The following is a 3,357-nucleotide window of genomic DNA, read 5'->3' as shown; positions in this document are numbered from 1 at the left end:
AAGTTTGATTGGCTAGGGAGAGAGATCGGGCGAAAATGGAGCTTGGAGCAACAATGGAGCTTTGGGGGAAAGAGATAGGTCAACTTTGGGGAAGAAGACCCCTTTATATAGTGGGAAGATCAATCCAACCGTTATCCCACTTACCAGCCCCGCACAGAGCGGTACTACCGCTGGGGAAGGGCGGTACTACCGCTCCGGGCGGTACTACCGCTCGACCCAGCGGTACTGCCGCGCTGCCTGGGGCCCTGACCCCAGGGCGGTACTACCGCCAGGGAAGAGCGGTACTACCGCTCCGGGCGGTACTACCGCCAGGGAAGAGCGGTACTACCGCTCCGGGCGGTACTACCGCTTAGACCCAGCGGTACTGCCGCGCTGCCTAGGGCCCTATCACCAGGGCGGTACTACCGCTAGGGAAGGGCGGTACTACCGCTTAGAGCGGTACTACCACCCCTACTACCTCCCTTAGTGCCGCAAAACCCGACACGAAAAATTCGTTCGAGAATCGAGGCGGAAGTAGCCCAGACGCACAGCGGTACTACGGCCGAAACACCCAAGCGGTACTACCGCTCTGAGAGCGGTACTACCGCTTGGAGCGGTACTACCGCTCTGAGAGCGGTACTACCGCTGTGGAGTTTCGGCGGTACTACCGCTGTGGACGCGGTACTACCGCTAGGGCAAAGCAGAGCATAGTAAGGGGAAAACAGCAGCTCCAGAGATGCGGAAGGAAAGACGACGGGTGTGATAATGATGTGTACGTGTGATTCCACCCAAGTCTTACCAAAACGGATCCCCTCTTGATAGTACGGTGACTCCTACGAAACTAGTCCACCAACAACGAAACGAAGGAGCTACACCGTCTTGAATTACAACACCGAGGGGAGGAAATCGTCTCGTGCCAATGGATGAATCTCTGAAAGAACTAACGCACACGATTAAACCGCACAAGCATTGTCATCAATCACCAAAACATATTGGGAATAAATATGCCCTTACAAGTGGCCTCGGCTTCGTCAGCGGCCTTCTTCTTGACGGCATCGTCGTTAGCCATGGGGTCGTTGTCAGGGAAGTAGTCGAAGCAGAGGACAGAGGCGGGGATGGATTGAGAGCAGCTGTTGAGACGCTCCCTACAAACCTTACCGCCAATAGCTAACCCTTCTTCCAAAACATTTTCCATGCATAGTAACGTTATAAAGTGACCGTACATCTCTACTCCTAAAGGGGGAGTCGGTTGTCGTTTCGTTTGGCTTGGCTTCGTTAGTCTCCCTCTCCACCGATTTTATTCAACGCAGGCCCACCTCCCAACTGGGTTTTTTAGTTTGTTTGTTTTTTCCCTCCCGTTCCACTCTTTCCTTACTAATCACCATAGCTTTTCTTACCTTGGCCAATACATTCCCAGCAGATTTAAAAATCAGAAATCAGACTTCAACCGTTCCATGTAGAACACCAATCATGAATAATAACAAGGGTGTATCTAGGGCACATCTAGGTGTGCCCTAGTTATTGCACATCTAAATGAATGAATCAAGTATAAAGAGGAAAAGAAAATATGCACACGAATCTCGACGTAAGATCAATGTTATAAGACTTAGATGTGCAATACTTATCGCACATCTAGATGTGCTTTAGCAAAACTGTAATAACAACACAAATCTTAACAGATCCACGCAAAGAAAAGGAAAACCGAGCCGAATCATAGTTTGAAAGAATCTGAACCGAATCAGTATTTTCCTTGCCTCGGCATACACATTCCCTCCTGGATCGAATCCATCAAATTATCTCATTTATTCTCTCATTTATCTCAAGTCTTGGTGGTACTAGCAAATCATCAAGCCTCCAGCAAGCGTTGGTGGAGGTCATAGGTGGCGACTCCTGGGCGGCGGCGACCCCTACTCACGGTTTCAAGCCTCCATAGAGGATCTTCAAGAGACTGCTCATGTTATGATAATTCACGACTGCCGATTGACACCATAGGTGATTTTCACAATACTACAGGGCATGACACTTAGTTTTTTCTTGGTCTAATCTAAAGTAAAGATACTGGAGATCGGCATCTTATTCTTCCTATAATATTAGGATCTTCTTATAATGGATAGTTGCATCTCCAAATCTCTATCACGTGAACTAATTTTACTGTGATATAAACCAATATATTCGAGATAGATTAGGTTGACATGTTGTACAAGAAACATTTTGGAGCAAGATAATTGCTTTCATTCTTGAATTTACCTATGGATAGCTATTAACAAGCTATGGTTGGCTAAATTCGGTGTACTGGATACAAATTGACCACATGAACACAAATTTAAGCCTCAAAGTAAACTACTGGATTATCGACATAGTCCTATCATTTTTTTTAGAAAAGGAGGATGACCCCCGGCCTCTGCATCTGGGAGATGCATACGACCACTTTATTGATTATTCTCGAGGACCCTACAAAGTATTACAGCAATATGCCTGAATTCGCCATCTTGGCGACATATGCCACTACTCCTATCCAAATGATGCAGGGGTGCTACCTGGGCCACATACCCAGACTACTCACCTAATCCTATCATTAAAAGCCAGAAGCCCCAGCCGAGCCACATACCGGGTCTGGGGCATAAACTGGTCTGACGCACTCACATGTGTCGTCGCCGCCATCTTCCACAGGTCCGTCTTCAAAGCAGATATTGAGGCTTCTACCTTGTCAGGTCACTCCGTCATCGACGCCACCCTGACGCCAGACAACTACCTCCACCTGCGCGAGTCCATCACCGCGCATCGGGCGCCGAGTCTCCACTGCACCACGCCGCCGAGATCCGCCATTATCAATGTGAAGGATGAAGTACCGCTCCACCAGAAAAGGCGCCCGCTGGTCCTTCGATCCCGTGTACGCCTCCAAGAATGACGCCCCCAAGGAGGAAACGACACCAACGCGTCGCCGTCATCCGATCAACTGATCTAGGGTTACCCCCGGAGGTAGCGGATAGAGGTCTAGAGCTTCTCCACGGCGATGCCTTCAAGAAGGTAATGACACAAAAGGGTGCCACCAACACCGGTCTTGGCATCAAGCCGAACACAAGGTTTTCACCCGGATCCGCTCGAAGAACCTCCATCACGTATTGTGTGCACGGGTCGCCGCTGATCTGAGCCGCCGCACATCGAGCAGGTCGCACCGGCCAAATCAGATCTGTCCGAAGGGCACAACCCGCATGCTGCCGACCCAACCCCCAAGCCCTCCATGCCACCACCGCCGATCCGAGGTCAGATGGTGTGTCGCCGCAGACCTGGCCGCCGCCGCCGAACACCGCCACGCTGCCCGAGGCAGAGCCGGCTGCCGCACCCCCACCATCGCCGCCCTTGGCCGGGGCAGCCGCC

Source organism: Triticum aestivum, chromosome 6B (assembly GCF_018294505.1).
Source record: "Triticum aestivum cultivar Chinese Spring chromosome 6B, IWGSC CS RefSeq v2.1, whole genome shotgun sequence".
In the NCBI taxonomy this organism is placed as follows: domain Eukaryota; kingdom Viridiplantae; phylum Streptophyta; class Magnoliopsida; order Poales; family Poaceae; genus Triticum; species Triticum aestivum.
This window is presented reverse-complemented; position numbering follows the sequence as displayed.